Consider the following 18,460-nt stretch of genomic DNA (forward strand, 5'->3'; position numbering starts at 1 on the left):
TGAGTGCTCTGGAGCAGGTTTTCATCAAGGATCTCCCTGTACTTTGCTCCGTTCATCTTTGCCTCGATACTGACTAGTCTCCCAGTCCCTACCGCTGAAAAACATCCCCACAGCATGATGCTGTCACCACCATGCTTCGCTGTAGGGATGGTGCCAGGTTTCTTCCAGACGTGACCCTTGGCATTCAGGCCGAAGAGTCTTTACTTTCATCAGACCAGAGAATCTTGTTTCTCATGGTCTGAGAGTCTTTAGGTGCCTTTTGGCAAACTCCAAGCGGGTTGTCATGTGCCTTTTACTGAGGAGTGGCTTCCACTCTACCATAAAGGCCTGATTGGTGGAGTGCTGCACAGATAGTTGTCCTTCTGGAAGGTTCTCCCATCTCCACAGAGGAACTCTAGAGCTCTGTCAGAGTGACCATAGGGTTCTTGGTCACCTCCCTGACCAAGGCCTTTTCTCCGGCCCCAGTTGCTCATTTGGGCCGAGCCGCCAGCTCTAGGAAGAGTCTTGTTGGCTCCAAAATCCATTTTAAGAATGATGGAGGGTACGTTGTTTATTGGGGACTTCCAATGCTTGCAGAAATGTTTTATACCATTTCCCAGATCTGTGCCTCTACACAATTTTTTGTCTGAGCTCTACCGGAAATTCTTCGACCTCATGGCTTGGTTTTGCTCTGACATGCACTGTCAACTGTGGGACTTTTATAGACAGCCTTTCCAAATCATGTCCAATCAATTGAATTTACCACAGGTGGCTTCCAATCAAGTTTGTAGAAACATCTCAGGATGATCAATGGAAACAGGATGCACCTGAGCTCAATTTTGAGTCTCATAGCAAAGTGTCTGAATACTTATGTAAATAAGGTATTTCTGTTYTTTATTTTTSATAGATTTGCAAAAAAATCTAAAAWCCTGTTTTCGCTTTGTCAGTATGTGGTATTGTGTGTAGATTTCTGAGGATGTTTTTACATTTAATCAATTTTAGAAAGAGGCTGTAACGTAAMACAATTYGGAAAAAGTMAAGGGGTCTRTATACTTTCCAAMGGCGCTGTATACTGTTTCTCTGAATGGGTTCATCAATATATTTGTTTTCTCTCTCTTTGGACCCATATATTAATCTTCTAATCTATTTATTAGTCTCTGTATACATATATTTGTATGTGTGTGTCTGCATGTGTGTATGCTCCCTCAGGCATGGCAGGTTCAAGCGCTCCAACAGCGTGACGACGGCCGTACAAGCTGACATGGAACTAGAGGGCTTCCCCACCATGGAGGACAAGGGCCTGCAGTTCGGAGGGGGCTTGGGCTTCCGCGGGGGCCACTCGGAGCCTAGCACGCCCACCCAGTACGGGGCTGTCCGCACCGTCCGCACCCAGGGGCTCTTCAGCTACCGGGAGGACTACCAGCGCTCCTCCAGCGGACCGCCCAGCCCGCAGCCCGAGTCGTGGCTGACAGAGCCCTCTCTGGAGGGGGTAGAGACGGGCAGGGTGTCCCCCCTCCGCAGGGACGGCAGCTGGTTCATGCAGCTCCTCCATAATGAAACTAAGAGGATGGAGGGATGGTGTAAAGACATGGAGAGGGAGGCGGAAGAGCATGACCTGTCGGAGGAGAGTGAGTTTCTGGCGCTGCAGCATAGAGGCATGTACTGGCTCTATAGTCCCTAAGGCAGGGGCTGTTCATATTCTAATGCATTCGTTTCTCAATGCATTCACTGATAACCCTTTAGAATTGAATGGGCAAAGTTATGTTTGTGGATGGAAATGTAATGCAACCAACAAGCGTTGTTATTRACACATTTGCTTTGCTAATGAATACCTGTCCAGTATTTTGATTATTGATGCAGTGGACAGATGTGAGTGAGATAACACTGGTGTGTAGCCAAAGAGCTCTATTGTCATGTCATCCAACAAATGTAAACGTCTGGAGTTTGCTAAACGCCATTGGCATTTAATTGTAACCGGTGTTGTGGTCAGATGACTTGAAAATAGAGCTCACGCACACCAGTGATGGGTTTTGCATCGAAATAAGTATGCATAAGCAGGAGAGAACCCCATACATACTGTATAATAKGGTGGTGAATCTTTGATGTTATGGAGCTATTTTGCTTCCACTGGTCCTGGGGCCCTTGTTAAGGTCAACGGCATCATGAACTTTACCCAGTACCAGGACATTTTAGCCAAAAACTTGGTCGTGCGTGAATCTACCAGCAAGACAATAACCCCAAGCACACATCAAAATGGCCATCTCAGTCYCCTGACCCCATTTAAAACCTGTGGTTTGAATTGAAGATGGCAGGCCATAAGCGCAGACAAAATATATCAAGGATCTGGAAGGATTCTGTATGGAGGAATGGTCCAAGTTCCCTCCCAATGTGTTCTCCAATCTCATGTAAAATTCTATTAAATAGCCCCGTGCTTGTTTACTTCGCAATGTGAGGTATTGAAAGTTGAATAATCAGGTGCCAATTATTTCACCCTATCAGTTTTGAGAAAAAAAGACTACTGTTTAATACAAAATCTCTTTCTCTGAGAAATGTAGAAAAATAATTATAATTTTTAATGTTTGGAGCATACGATATAGCTCAGTATTTGTATATTATTTTTATAGTATTTTGTTCCTGGATTATATGGTACAGAAGTAAGGCTCTTAATCTCATCCCATACGCGCATGTCTCTCTCTCTCTCTCTCTCTCTTCTCTCTCTCTGGCTCTCTCTTCGTCCTCCTCTCTCTCTCTCATCTCTCTTCTCTCCTCCTCTCTCTCTTCTCCTCTCTCTCTCTCTCTTCTCTCTCTCTCTCTCTCTCTCTTCTCTCTCTCTCTTCTCTCTCTCTCTCTCTCTCTCTCTCTCTCTCTCTCTCTCTCTCTCTCTCTCTCTCTCTTCTCTCTTCTCTCTTCTCTCTCTCTCTCTCTCTCCTCTCTCTTTGTGTGTGTGTGTCCTCCAGGCTATGGAAATCGAGTGCCGTGGGCAGCGCACACTCCTCATGTCTCAAAAATCTCAGCCTTCTACTGGCTGTGTCAGCAGAACCTGGTATTGCCCATTAATACTATTAATAGACCATGGCGTGTACCCATGAAGTAATTGACGGGTGGTGGGCTGCGTTGGTGTGGTGTGTGTGTGGTGTGTGGTGTGTTGTGTGCGTGTGGTGTGTGGTGGGTGTTGTGGTGATAACATACGCATGCGTAATCATTGTTGTGTATTAAATGAAACCTTATATCTCACATTCTCACTGTTGAGGACTTACTGACAGCACACAGGGCTTGATAAGTGCTGTGCCTGTGGGAGGACTGGCTGCTTCCAGTAATAGCTGTCCCAATTGACATCGAAACAGGCCTTCTGCTTGTACTGACCCCCCCCACAGTAAGCGGAAGAAGAATAACAACAGGAATCTGAGGTGCCTATGTTCACACCATTCATTAACACAGAGAGACAGACTTTCAATGGGTTTTGAATAACGAACCTTCTACCCTCTCTCACCCCAAACGTAGTCGAGAAGTTTTCACATTTTCGTAAGGCCTCATTTTAATTACCCACCAACCTGTCAACCTGCGTTAGTTACTGTAGGGCTAGTCTCAGAAGACACACAAATACAGTTTCCAGAGCTATACCCTTTGTTAAGTTCCTTTTTGAGAGAGACTGTGCTCAAATGATCCTTCACTTGCCATTTCTTCACACAATGCAGGCATTTCTTAAATGAAAAAAACAAAGAGTTTGTGAGAGGAGGGGCTTTAATGACCCTTCTCTCTTGCTGTAGCGTGATTGTTTGTGTCTGATGACTATGATACCTTAAAGCCGGTGTTTTGCTCTCTTTCTGAGGGGCCGTGGGCTCTCTATCTGCGTTCCCCCGGAGATAATGGGATGATGGATGAAGTCCCACATTTACTGTGACAGGGCTTAGATTGCCCTGAGCCTCTCTAACGTGTCCCACTGACTAGTACCCCTACCAGAGTGAGAGAGAGCACTACCCCTAGCATAACCCCATATCACAACCGTAATGACTGTGTGGGGGGCGGTGGAGGAGGTGGGGTCGAGTGTGTGTGTGTGCGTGCACGTGTTTGTGTCATCTTGACAGCGCAAGTGGTCAGTAACACAAATCTCAATGTCGAACCTGTTCAGGCATACAGCACACCGTGTTGCGTTTGTGTGCTGAGTCATTGCCAACCTTTATGTGTAATTATGCGTTGAACGTTTACAGAAACAGATAAGTGGGAGTGATGAATGCTCTTTTATAGTGTAGAACGCCACATGGCTGTAGCCTTGATTTGCTCCATGAAATGGAGCTCACGGCTGGCAAAAGGACGTGAAATACATCTGTTATTTAAAGAGTTAAGGGGGACATCTAGTGGTTGGACAGTTTTCAGGTGTTGGAAGATGCAATTGCTGGTGACGTAACACAAGCATTTAAAAATCCCAATGATAGTCTATAACAGTTATGACTATACCAGATGTACTTACACGTTCTCATGGTCACTGAGGTGTTGATAACTATATAAAATGTTCTCCCTCCCCCATCTTTCACTTTTCCCGGTCACCCCCCTTCCCTGCCACCCTTCACCCCTCAGGACCCCAGCGCCATGCCCCGCCCCACCTCTCAGGACCTGGCCGGATTCTGGGACCTGCTGCAGCTCTCCATCGACGACGTCACTGCCAAGTTTGACGAGCTGCAGGAAATCAAGAGCAACGAGTGGAGGCCCGTGGAGAGCCCCGAGAARAAGACGCCATTACAGGTATGTTAGTGGAGTTGTTACCCTTGCTTAGCTGTATAGCTTTTCACAGCTAGCAAACTGGACTGTGGAGGGGTATTGTCTAATGGTATTGGCCACTGCTTACTTATTTTTATTGTTTTATCCTGCCCTTGTTCAGAAAATTACGTGGCTCAAATCTCTCATTCTCTCTCTCTCWCACTCTCTCATTCTCTCTCTCTCATTCTCTTTATCTCTCATTCACTCTCTAAAAAGGAGAGGAAGTGGCCTCCCCCGCTGCCAAAGAGGCCTCCGAAGGGGCGTGGCGGCGTGATGCGAGAGCGCTCTCTGGACCTGCAGGACCGTCAGCGTCAGGAGGCCCGGCGCCGCCTCATGGCAGCTAAGCGGGCGGCTTCCTTCAGACAGAACTCAGCCACAGAGCGGGCAGACAGCATCGAGATCTACATCCCCGAGGCCCAGACCCGCCTTTGAGGTCCAAGCATTTACCCCTCTAGCCTGACCCCGACCCCAGCTCTGACCCCTTCCGGCCCCCAGACCCAGCTAGTGGGTGTCACCCAGACTCCTTCCTCCCTCTTTCTTGTCGTCTGTGTCTCTCACTTTCACTTCTCAMTGTTTCTCTCCATCTATTGCCCTTCTTCTGATGTCCTCTCCCCTTTAAGACGGAGGTAATATTCACCACCCCTCCACCCCATTATAATGAGCTGCTACTACACCCTCCCCTTTAACCGAACTGATCCACCATCACAATTATATTTGGCTAATTACAAGCAAAATGATTATTTTCTATACTGTAACAAATTCTCTTGTTGGAAATGTATTCATCCCCCCCAAGAGCTTTCGCATTGCCATCATGTATTATGAGCCTCTGGGTAAAGTAAGGGTAATATCAGTATTTTCCCACCGTGTTCAAAAGGAATCACAAAGTGCAACTTTTCTATGGAGAATCTCACCAGCATCAGTGGTCTTGGGCTAAATCACCCTGTGCGGAGAGTACTACTCCCCAGTGGTAGCACAGAGGTGGTGATGACTCACTGTCAAGATAGAAGTCTGGAAATCTCTCCCCCATGGTTGTGGGTTGTCAGTCAAAGTGGGGGGAATATGTAATGTGATTGATCAACACCTGCTATTGAAATACCTCAGTCTTGCAGTGGGCACTCTAGGGTAAAAACCATAGACATAGAATTCAAATCTATTTCTATGGGGTCTATTCTATTTCTATGGTAGAGACCAAGGAGTAGTCATCACATCTGATATGGTCGCACAGCATCCTGGAAATAGTAGTTCCGTTGTTATTCTTGGRACGTACTCACACCACTTTTTACCAGGCTTGCTGCTGCAGCCACTGCCTAACATTGCTGAGACATGGGATGCGAAAAATACATGCAGTAGTACCCCAGCTAGCACATTTAGTTCCTTGGAAGTTGTGGGACAGAAGTTTTTGGTTTCCAATTGATTCTGGGAACAAAGCCATAAGTTTCCTKATCGGTAAAACTGAACGTTTTTAAAACRTTCTGGGAATGTACATTTTTAGGTTGCACGGAGGTTCTGAGAACCTTTTACTATGGTTGCCTGAAAGTTTTCCTGGGAGGTTTTATGAACGTTCTGAGAACTGAAATTATAGGTTATTTGAAGGTGCTCAAATAACGTTCTGAGAACATTCTTTAAATATTGTGAATGTTTTGAACTAAATATAAAGGTTATTTTGAGGTTTTTGAATCATATAAAACTTCCACTGAACGTTTCAATAAGACTGCTAGCTTAGGTTAACTGTTTTGAACTCCAAGCAGAGATAGGACACATGGAAATTAATAATGCAAACACATTTGTCTTTTATTTTGGCACAGCGTCAGTGAGATTCAAACCTATGATCTTCTGTTCTCTCTCCATGGAATTGGTTCACTGCGACAGCAGGATGGAGCTACAGTAGCATGCCATGTTTTTTAAACTCATACAAAGATGTTAATTTTATTATATTCAAACAGACCCCATTTAAAAGGAAACAAGCTCTCATTAAGATCAGGTGTGGCCAATTAGTGGCGGCAGCCAACACACCTGAACACACTTAAGAGGAAAGAGGATAGAGAGAGTTTTGTTGACACAGAATGGATGTATATGATTTTAAATAACATTATTAGAATGTTCTTTGAACGCTACAATTTTTTTCTTGTGGTTCTTATGTAACATTGTCTTAATGTTCTTAAAACAGTGACTTTAAATAGAACCATGAGGAAACCTGCAGAAAACTTTACACTAAAGTGCTGAAATTCCCACAGAATAACGTTGTTTCTTAACGTTCTCAGAACTATTTCAGAATATTCCCAATGTCAAACCAGTTGAAGAACATTCCTATAACATTACAATTTTTTTTGTTAAATGTAACCATGTTTGAACTTTTAGGAAACGTTCTGTTAAAGTAATGAAATAACAAGAAAATAAAGTGTTTTTGTCAAGTTCTTTAAAAGTGTTGAGAATGTTCCAAAGCCAAGCAACTATCCTGCATTATTCCCAGAAAGTTGTGGGAAGGTTGTATGCAAAATAACCATGGGACAACCACCCGCTCACCAAGCTCTAAGAAACTTATGGTTCTCAGAACGYTATGTGCTAGCTGGGACAGTACCTTAGGGCTGCATTTATGCATTTTCAGTTACAATAACGGCTTTGTTGTAAGGTTGAAACATGGTTATGATATGGGTTGTACAGTGCATTTATTCGTCTGATCCATGTTTCCATTGCAACACTATTGTAAAACACTTAAAGGGAAAAAATGTTTCAAATTTCGTGAAAAAAAAGTTGACTATGATATAATGCATTTTTGCACCTTATATATACTATTCATGTTTGTATTTCCAAGGGAAATGTAGTAAATGAMACTCACATGATATTGTTGCAGTTGAATTGCAAGGACAAAAATGGAACATTCGCTATTGAATATGTCTAAGATGCTGTTCTATACACCACATCAATCTGCACCTTGAATTTTGTGTTTAGCCCCTGATGTCCAGTACTATTGTWATTAAATAATAATGCTGATAAATAATGTAATCTATCACATATATACCCAATGACCAACATCACAAACTACATTGAACTTGATTTGTCTCATAGTGGACGCTGTGAAAGAATGACTCTATGGGGTGGAGAGAGCAGTGCCCCAACAGACAGATAACTTATACCTATTAGAGACCACATCAAACACATTCTATTCCATCCGGCACACAACAATCAAGTATTTTTCTCCACACTACGGAAGTAGTGTGGGACAGACAGGTGCAAATATCACTTTAACACTATCCAGTTACTAGTAAATGGTGTTGCTTTTTACCTGAAACGGTTGTCCTTTACCCAGTCCTATGTGCACGCGCACGCACACACACACACACACACTCAAGGACTTTTTAATAACAGAGATTTACTCAAATGGTGCCCATAGCATCTGTAATTAAAGATGGTGGCTATTGACTTGCGGGGGGGGGGGGGACCTATTTGCAAAGCGTCTATTTGCATTGTTCGTGTTTGCTTCAAAGTTGTTTATTGAAGAGGCAGAGAAAATACGTACGATGAGGTATTTCTACTCCCTATCTTGCCATGAGCTAAGAGGGTTGCTGTAATAGTAGCCGTAGTCAAAGGTCTAGGGAGTTCTAGTGAGAGAGAGAGAGAGAGAGAGCAAGGCATTTACATTTTTATGACGTTACTCCATTGCTTTTGGCGGTGCTCTACAACACCACACTTGGAGCTTATTGTTTCAATATACTGTATATTTCCTTCAAAAAATGAAACTGTACTTATACTAGATGACATGATATACTGGCATTTRTGTTGTACTGCGTGTCATTGGTATAGTATATCCATTTACCTATATGAACAGTAGATTGGATTTTTTTGTGTAATTCATTTATTCCCATATACTTGTTATGTTAGGGTTGTAAGCTTCTAGCACCAGTGGTCGACTAGGAATTTTCAATAGAATGTGATGCAAAAACAGGGTGAGCTGTTATCTGTCCACMTAGCATAGATTAAGACAACAATTTGAATTGCGACCTTTTGAAAGGGCAACACACAGTAAGCCACAGTTCAGTTGGTCAGATACGTTGCCAGATATTTTGCTAAAAAGGGTGGAAAGTAGTTGAATATACTGGGACTTTCCTCATTCCTCTATAGCTTCTGGTAAACCACTCAACGTCTCCAATTTCATTTCCTGACGTCAGTCTCTCTCTCTGCTGTGAACCTCAACGTACCAGACGGCCTTAAACACATCGAAAGCAAAATCATTTATGAATGTAGAGTCACTAACGATGCAACAAAACAAAGGTCATAGGAGATGTGTAGGTGCTGTCTAAAAGCAAACAGTACAGTATTGTGATTCTATGTGGACATAAARTCCATGTCTGGTCTTAGTGAGGTAACAGCAGAAAGTGAGAGACATTGATAGCTTGATGATGAGATTTAAGAAAAAAAATAATAATAATTATAACCAGTCAGAGGTTCCCATTAGATCAAAGTATGATCATTGGACAATAGAAATGATGTCACTTTCACACCCGTGGTGGTCTCATCTGAAAGATGCCTAACCACAGGGTCAACAACTGCTGCCATAGTGACGTACTAGTAACTATTCACTACAGTTACCARTTTGCACACTGATACATAACACCAMATTCAGATTATATTAAAYATGATAGATTGGCCAAGGCAAATAGTTCATGGATCTTCATGCTCTTCTGTCYTCTTTATCATTTCCTAGTCTTTAGTTATTCATATTGTGTGATATTATAATGTATAGCCCTCTAAATTAGGTGCATAAATTGAGAAAGCAATTTTTTTGTCTTCGTAGAAAGTGAATTGCCCTTTCTCAATCTCAAACATACTCTATTATCATGTTTGTCCCGTACTTTTCCATGATCTAAGGAGGGGTTTGCAAGTTTGGCAACTACGTACGATGGGAAAAAAATCCTTTTGTGCCTTAAAATCAGACTTACAAGAACCTATGAATGACTGTCTTAGTTTGAGGTCTTTGGTTGGAATACGATGCCATGYAGAGTGCTTGGCCATCTCTGGTTGTGTTGATTGAGTTGCAATGTCACCTCAAAGGGCTGTTAGGGAGAAAGCTAGCTTGGTTTTTTCATCCAAATGCCTTGATATTAGTAATTTGGATTAGCATTTGATCATTTTGAATGTTATACTGTTGTATGACTGCAGCACAAGTTGATMATTGACGAGGATGAGATGATGTGAAAATTGAATTGATACATTTTGTGTGATTGTTTAAACTATGCTTTTGGTAAGATCTGTCATTGTTGGCATCCATTCATTCTCACAGGTAGAGATTGTTCCCGTTAATCAGGGGGGGGGGGAAACATGTTACCTTTGGTGTAGTCCGCAGGTTTGGTGATTCATATTTATTGGTACATGCCCCAAGTTTACGTGATGTCACCGGTATGCAAGTTTCTTCGTGATTGGGACACGCTGTATATCATTTATCATCATGAAATCTTGTATGTTGATKGTCTTTGATTTATTTTGAGCAACAGAAAAAGCAGCGTAGACATTTTTATCAGAATCAAACTGAACCTATGTAACAGGAGCGAACATAGGTTATGTGTGTGCGTGTGTTTGCATTTGTGTGTGCCCTGCATGTGTGTGTATGTGTGAGTGTGTGTGGCTCGGAGGGGGATGGCAGAGAAAAACAACATCCCAGGGAGTATTTTCCTCGCTATGATATCGTAACCTTGTCCCAGTTCTCAATGCTTTATGGCTCATTATCGTTACCACCAACTAGAGACTGACTAAACTTGACCTGCTAAAAAGTGCAATAGTGTTTCATACAACAGGCAGGCACACATACAGCTATTTACCTCATGGTTTGAGAGTCAGTTACAGTGACAACACACGGCCACCAGAGCACGTTGTCATGCCTGTGTCCTATGCAGTAGTCCTGCCAGCCTGCACCATGTCCCCATTTCTACAGACATTCCCTCTAACGCATGATGGACCCAGTGGAAAGGAATTTTTGTTTACTGATCTTTATGGAAGTGGACATTGTCTTAAGAAGGTTAGAGAATTGAATTGTTGTGCACAGTTCACATCTCAGTACGTTTTCAGTTATCTTTATCTATCTTCAGAAACGTTGGTGTTGACACATTTACTGGCCATCTTGACTGGTCATTCTGAAAGCAGCTTGATATTCTATTAAACACACAGTACATCACCCTCATCTAATATGCAGTGTGTCCATGATGAATTGCTTTCCTGATTGCATTTTATTGATTGGAAATATCCTCCTTTTTAACGCTCGTCAAGACGTAAACGCTAAACACGTATGAACAGACATTTAGAATAACAAATTGCGTCATATCAAAGTTCTTTGGTGTGATATTTTGCTCTGCAGCCCTTTACRTATGGAACTCTTTTAGGGGCTAAAACGTACAATGTTCCATGAGTGACATCTTTGCTACATCATCTTGGGCTAATGTGTTTGGTGGGCTGTTGTGCTATAAACCTCAAAGGAGTCAGTAAAGGTGCTGAAATGAATTGAACTTGTTTTTTCTTGGTTTCTTTTTCAAGATTTACARAGATTGGTTTTATTCTGACAATCAGCGCACAAACACATGTACGCGCACACACACTRCACAGCAGTAAGACAAAATGTCCTCAAGGTGGCACCCTAAATTCTTTATTTTGAACAATCCATCTTGAGGGATTTTGACACCAACACGATTTTCTATGGCCCTGTAAACTTTGCTTGAGTTTTTCTTTCAATCTTATATTTTTTCATTATTTTCCAGTGCGGTTGCACTCTGAGAATGTCTCTCTCTCTCTCCTCATAAAATATTTGATTCAATAAGGAGCACAGTGTTGTTCTTATCATTATCACTGATTTTGGCCACTGACCTTCGACAAAATACCATGGGCTCTTTCTTAATTTCCTTGAGGCAATGTTATTGGCTCATATTTTATTTTAAAAGGTTTGAGCGAATCAGGGCTTACATTGAAAACCACATGGACTGAATGTGCCCACTGCCCGTTTAGCAATAAGCTTCATTCAATGCATTAAAGCCTTTACATCACAACATCTACAGTATGGCCTTCTAATTTGACCTGTCACCCAATCTCTTACACTTTATTCCTTAGTCAATGCCAATGGAGGATTCTGCCTACAAGGTCTCCCATTCCCCTGCTATTACCTAGGCCTACATGTACAGTGCCTTTGGAAAGTATTCAGACCCCTTGACTTTTTCCACATTTTGTTACGTTACAGCCTTATTCTAAAATTGATTAAATAGTTTTTTCACCTCATCAATCTACACACAATACCCCATAATGACAAAGCAAAAACAGGTTATCCATTTTTTTTTTGACTTGTCCCGAAGCCACTCCTGCTTTGTCTTGGCTGTGTGCTTAGGGTCTTTGTCCTGTTGGAAGGTGAACCTTTGCCCCAGTCTGAGGTCCTGAGCGCTCTGGAGCAGGTTTTCATCAAGGATCTCTCTGTACTTTGCTCTGTTCATATTTGCCTCGATTCTGACTAGTCTCCCAGTCTCTGCCGCTGAAAAACATCCCCACATCATGATGCTGCCACCACCATGCTTCAACGTAGGGATGTTGCCAGGTTTCCTCCAGACGAGACGCTTGGCATTCAGGCCAAAGAGTTCAATCTTGGTTTCATCAAACCAGAGAATCTTGTTTCTCATGGTCTGAGACTCCTTTAGGTGCCTTTTGACAAACTCCCRAGCGGGCTGTCATTTGCCTTTTACTGAGGAATGGCTTCCGTCTGGTCAAGCTACCATAAAGGCCATATTTGGTGGAGTGCTGCAGCGATTGTTGTACTTTTGGAAGGTCTCCCATCTCCGCAGAGGAACTCTGGAGCTCTGTCAGAGTGACCATCGGGTTCTTGGTCACCTCCCTGACCAAAACCCTTCTCCCCCAATTTCTCAGTTTGGCTGAGTGGCCAGCTCTAGGAAGAGTCTTGGTGGTWCCAAACTTCTTCCATTTAAGAGTGATTGAGGCCACTGTGTTCTTGGGGACCTTCAATGCTGCASAATGTTTTGGTACCCTTCCCCAGATCTGTGCCTCGACAAAATCCTGTCTTGGAGCTCTTCCGACAATTCCTTCGACCTCATGGCCTGGTTTTTGCTCTGACATTCACTGTCAACTGTGAGACCTTATATAGATAGGTATGTACCTGTCTCTTATACACATCTAGATGTGTATAAGAGACTGTCCTTACACAGCTCTCTGGTCTTGGCCATTGTGGAGAGGTTGGAGTCTGTTTGATTGAGTGGGTGGACAGGTGTCTTTTATACAGGTAACGAGTTCAAACAGGTGCAGTTAATACAGGTAATGAGTGGAGAACAGGAGGGCTTCTTAAAGAAAAACTAACAGGTCTGTGAGAGCCGGAATTCTTACTGGTTGGTAGGTGATCAAATACTTATGTCATGCAATAAAATGCGAATTAATTACTTAAAAATCATACAATGAGATTTTCTGGATTTTTGTTTTAAATTCCGTCTCTCACAGTTGAAGTGTACCTATGATAAAAATTACAGACCTCTACATGCTTTGTAAGTAGGAAAACCTGCAAAATCGGCAGTGTATCAAATACTTGTTCTCCCCACTGTATATACATTTTCCAAAATTTCTAAAAGTCTGTTTTCGCTTTGTAATTATGGGGTATTATGTTTAGATTACTAAGGCTTGTTTTTATTTAAACCATTTTAGAATAAGGCTGTGACGTAACAAAATGTGGAAAAAGTGAAGGGGTCTGAATACTTTTTGAAGGCACTGTAACTCAACTTTATGGACATTCGGGGCAGATGTGCATTCATTGTTCACATTGAAAGTCATTGTGTTTTTAGCCTTTAAAAGCCAATACARCTTTCCCAGGGAAAAGAAAGGGCACCATTTACCTGTGCAATTTTTTATTTTTGCTAAATGTTTTGCGAGGGGAGACAGCTTTCACTGTATGTTTACCTATGGTGAAGAAATTATTAATGTTTTGTGGGTATATTTAATAAATGGCCTCTCATGGGTTTTGGAATGTAACATGGAAGAAAAAATCTGATTGGATAAAGGTAGATGTTTAGCTTAAACWATTTTTAATTGTTAGATATCACATCAATAATAAGGATGAATATAATGCCAAATATTCATTATTTGTACAGAAATATACATATATAAATATATAAATTCATGCCTAATTTAAACTATTTTCCGCTCTTGAGTCGACCATGTTTTTGTTGTTTGAACTTTCCTTTGTCTAGGTTTTTTACAAGGACTTAAGATAGCATGCATGATAGTGAAATGTATGTATGAATGTATTATCTGATGTTTCATTGCTGTTCAGTATTGCAGCATTCTACAGATTGTTTTGTATTTGACTAATTTGCTGTTTAAGTTTCTATTTCAATTTCAATATATTTCAATATTTCAATTTCAACCTTTCTTTTCTAAATAATATTATTTTCCTGCTTTATCAATGTGCTTCAGTATTTTTGCCATAACTTATCAATCTGACTCTTTGAATTAAGTATTGCTAATGACCATCTTTTGTAAATAGTTCTGCAAATAAACATTTTTGGAAGAAAACTGYTTCTGTTTTTTTGTGAGAGAAAGTATTTTCATATTTCCAGCCATGCTGTATATATCATTTTAGAGAGAAAAGCAACATGTCTGTGTTATGATGAGAAGAAGCAATGCATATTAAGGTGGATAGGCCCTTTACTTAATTGAAGTTAKTATTCTATCCACCATTTTTTTAAGCCACCATAACCTGTTCTTTCAGCCAATGTTAAATCAAATTGTGTTAACCGGAGGGTGCAGCTCTGAGACTAAAAACATCTCAGCTTGGTATTTGATCAGGTTCATTTTCAACCTTACAGACCATCAAAACACTAAACATTCCATTGACCTAATTTTGGACAGCATACCTTTCAGGGTAAAACTTTTCTTGAATAGGGTTTACATTCATAACGTTTATAACATCGCTATGAGTGTTGTCCCTAAGCATTGAATTTGTTGAAATGTAACATAAATGTGACCATATTGTTCATCTTTCAGTCCCGTACAAGTATTTCATATATGTGTCTGGTGTAGCCTATTTATCGGTGATTCCTAATCTTTCTAAAATGCCTCTTGGCAACATGAGCAAATCAATGTAGAGCATTTTGCAAGGTAACATTGTAGCAGCAGACTCATTTGTATCAACATGCCTACAAGATCAGACAACGTTTCAATGGCAAAAGGAGGCTCAGGGAAATAAATGTAAATATAAAAAAAWATATCTGGAGTTATTTTCAGGAAATTAACACACRGTGCTTTATTAGACATACAGTGATGATTTAAAAAATACAATTAAAAAGATTGCATTTYTTTAAGGAGGAAAATGTTATGAAAATAACCATGCTGATAGGCATTCCACAGAGGCCCAACTGTCTGCTTGTTTTTGCTCCTTCCCATAAACAGAGTTCTGATTTAAAAACAGACAACCTCTCTTTCACACCCTTTCATTGTCTTTTATATGGACACTTGCCACGGCCACCGCTCACGACGCGTTTGTTAAAACAAAGAGTAAGTTCACTGATTAGTAAGGAACTCTCCTCACCTGGTTGTCTAGGTCTTAATTGAAAGGAAAAACCAAAAGACCAGCAGACACTAGGCCCTCCACGGAATGAGTTTGACAACCCTGGCTACGGGAGCAGGATAACGTCTTTCGTCATGAATCTTTTTCTGCAGGCAGCTCTGCAGGGTGGTCACTAGCTGCCAAAGTCACAATAGCCCCCAGAGGTCTCTATGGTAACGGTTAAAGGGCATACTCCTGCCTTCCTGCATCTGAAAGACCATTGTGAAACTGTGAATAAAGAGAGTCTACCCCACTTAAAGCAGTTAGCAAAATCCTAGAACAACATGTTTCAAATACCCAACTGGCTACTCCTATGCAACCACATACAACACTTAATGGTAGACATATTTTGTGAGTTCTAGCATGTTTGGGGGGTATTTTGAGTTTTGCTTTCGAAGTGAAGTTTACACAAATAAAGTCATTTGATTAAGTGATACTGCCTCTAATGCCATGATAGACTTACGCAATACCACACATGGCATCTACTACCATCTGCTCTGAGTTGCTAACTTCTGCTCTGAGTTGCTAACTTCTAAATCAAATCAAATCAAACGTTATTAGTCACATACGCCAGAATACAACAGGTGTAGACCTTACAGTGAAATGCTTACTTACAAGCCCCTAACCAACAGTGCAGTTTWAAAAAATACGGATAAGAATAAGAGATGAAAGTATCAAGTAATTAAACAGCAACAGTAAAAAATCACAATATATACAGAGTCAATGTGCGGGGGCACCGGTTAGTGGGGTACATGTAGGTAGAGTTAATCTCATGGTAGAGAGAGAGAATTGAGTASTGTCCCGTTTGTGGGTTTCCTTATCTGTCCGGGAGTAAAAGGGACCACAGCTGTTTCTATAGATAAAAGCTCAATAGGTTTCTGTCTGTAGTGTTCAAAGYAGCGGATTTGGTTGCGTTGCCAGCTCAGTATCAGTAGGACTGAAACGGGACYGGCTTAGCCCCTTACAGAGATGAATCCACAACACCGCACAGTCACACACTTTGAACATGTTGTAGCATAGCTTACCGGTCTATATCTAGAGCCACACAAGGACAATATTTTGCTATTCCCGCCGCTTATGTTCTACTATACAGGATACATTGAATATTTCATATTGATATTTGAATGGGCTACTGTAGACTACCAGCAGGGCAGCCCCCAGTGCATACTGTCTGTCTCCCTTGTCAGAGGGTGGAGGCCTGTGTGGGGATTGGAGAGGAGCATAGGTCATGCTACTTCGGTTTCCGCTGTGGAGACTTGCATTTGGATATTTGGCTCAGAGTATTGGTGCATATAATGAAAATCCACCACCGTGTCCCACAAGCCAGCTGTCTAAATTGCAAAAATCCAAATTCTTAAAGTAATTATACATGGTTTGCCTAACTCCTGAGACTGTTCAATGACATGGATGGTTTCTTAAAAAATCTCAATAAGATGCTTCGAGACAGCGGCACGAACCCTATGCTTCTACTGCAACAAATGTGTCAACGTCGGGAGTTCAACTCTTTTATTTGCGGTTTGAGGCATTCAGTTATCTCACCCGTAAAAAAGCACCCCTCTATCCACATCGACGGGACATTARTGGAGAAGGTGGAAAGTTTTAAGATCCTCGGCGTACACATCACGGACAAACTGAAATGGTTCACCCACACAGATAGTGTGGTGAAGATGGCGCAACAGCGCCTCTTCAACCTCAGGAGGCTGAAGAAATTTGGCTTGTCACCTAAAACCCTCACAAACTTTTACAGACGCACAATTGACAGCATTGGGCTGTATAACTGCCTGGTATGGCAACTGCACCACCCTCAACTGCAAGGCTCTTCGGAGGGTGGTGCGGTCTGCACAACACATCACCGGGGGMAAACTACCTGCCCTCCAGGACACCTACAGCACCCGATCTCACAGGAAGGCCAAAAAGATCAACAAGGACAACAACCACCCGAGCCACTGCATGATCACCCCGTTACCATCCAGATGGCGAGGTCAGTACAGGTGCATCAAAGCTGGGACCGAGAGACTGAAAAACAGCTTCTATCTCAAAGCCATCAGAATGTTAAACAGCCATCACTAACACAGTGAGGCTGCTGCCTACATACAGACTCAAATCATTGGCCACTTTAATAAATGGATCACTAGTCACCTTAAATAATGCCATTTTAATAATGTTTACACGTCTTACATTACTCATCTCATATGTATATACTGTATTTTATACCATCTATTGCATCTTACCTATGGCGCTCGGCCATCGCTCATCCATATATTTATATGTACATATTCCTATTCCATCCCTTTACATTTGTGTGTATAAGGTAGTTGTTGTGGAACTGTTAGATTACTTGTTAGATATTACTGCACTGTCGGAACTAGAAGCACAAGCATTTTGCTACACTCGCAGTAACATCTGCTAACCATGTGTATGTGACCAATAACATTTGACGCAGCCCATGCAAAAAACTGATATCTCTAGACCAAACTGACAGGTGGGGATTGTTTTATTATTTAGATTGACCCACGGGTGTGTCAATAGACTCTTAAGGATTTTTAATTGTTGGCTGTGGTTGCAGCTTTCGGCAACAAAAGAATCTCGATAAAGATATTGATGACAAATGATTTAACAAAGAACAATGTGAAGTGAAGGAAAAGCTGGGGGATTGAATACAGACTGTAAACTGATCTGGGGCTCACTTGAYAGGATTACATCTCCATCTTGTGTTAGAGTGGAGGTCGGAACTCTAGCTTCTCACTCACATCTTTGGTTGCCTTGCCTGGGAGATAATATCAACAGAGCCCTGGCCTATTTGTGAACTAATCTGTTCAGGTGTCTAACTGAGACTCAAGAATGCAGTAAATGTGTTGAACGGATGTGTCTTTTGTCAGCACGAGGAGGGTGTGGTGGGTCAGTACCAACCCAGGAGGAGCGAAAGTTGAGGGGTGACTTTTATTGTTGATATTCCATAGTTGTTCAATACAAATAGTTTCTGTAGTAGGTGAATAGTTTGTTACACTCCTGAGAGTGATCATATAACACACAGTAGGAAAAGAAAAGTAGGAGAGAAAACAGTTGGAAAGTGGGAGAGAGAGAGAGAGAGAGAGAGAGAGAGAGAGAGAGAGAGAGAGAGAGAGAGAGAGAGAGAGAGAGAGAGAGAGAGAG

General features: G+C 41.7%; 1 pseudogene; it reads left to right on the plus strand.

Annotated features, from left to right (window-relative positions):
- The first annotated feature begins 2,939 nt into the window (after positions 1-2,939).
- On the plus strand, positions 2,940-9,138 carry LOC139023223 (disks large-associated protein 2-like; annotated as a pseudogene).
- The last annotated feature ends 9,322 nt before the right edge of the window (positions 9,139-18,460 follow it).

Source organism: Salvelinus sp. IW2-2015, linkage group LG28 (genome assembly GCF_002910315.2).
Source record: "Salvelinus sp. IW2-2015 linkage group LG28, ASM291031v2, whole genome shotgun sequence".
NCBI classification, from domain to species: Eukaryota; Metazoa; Chordata; class Actinopteri; order Salmoniformes; family Salmonidae; genus Salvelinus; species Salvelinus sp. IW2-2015.